This window comes from Fukomys damarensis, unplaced genomic scaffold (genome assembly GCF_012274545.1).
Source record: "Fukomys damarensis isolate Sample0158 unplaced genomic scaffold, DMR_v1.0_HiC HiC_scaffold_38, whole genome shotgun sequence".
In the NCBI taxonomy this organism is placed as follows: domain Eukaryota; kingdom Metazoa; phylum Chordata; class Mammalia; order Rodentia; family Bathyergidae; genus Fukomys; species Fukomys damarensis.
Genome location: NW_022900950.1, coordinates 20,724,433 through 20,725,053, shown reverse-complemented (window position 1 = coordinate 20,725,053; position 621 = coordinate 20,724,433).

Genomic DNA, 621 nt, shown 5'->3' with positions numbered 1-621 from the left:
TGCAAAACTCTCTTTCAAAATAGATGGGGAAATAAGATACTTTCACGACAAAGAGCACCTGAGAAATTTCATGAACACCAAACCAGCACTGCAAGGAATTCTAAACAATATCCTAGAAAAGGACAATGAAATTCACAATAACATGAGGGCCAACAGACCAAATCAAATAGGCAGGAAAGAAACTAAAAGGAGATGGAAGAAAAAGTAAAAAGAGTCAACAAAAGGACAATAACATGACAAGAATAAGTCAGAATATATCAGTTATAACCATCAATGTTAATGGCCTCAATTCACCAATCAAGAGAAATAGATTGGCAGAATGGATTAAGAAGCAAAATCCAACAATATTTTGTATACAAGAAACATACCTAGTGCAAAAGGAAGTCCATAGATTGAAAGTGAAAGGATGGACAACAATTCTTCATGTGTCAGGAGTCCAGAAAAAAGCAGGAGTAGCAATCTAATTCTCAGATAAAGTAAATTTCAAACCAAAAATCATTAAGAGAGACAAAGAAGGACACTACATCCTTGTAAAGGGAACAATTCAAGAGGAAGAGCTGACAATCATAAACATATAGGCACCAAATATAAATGCCCCCAACTATATAAAACAAATATTAA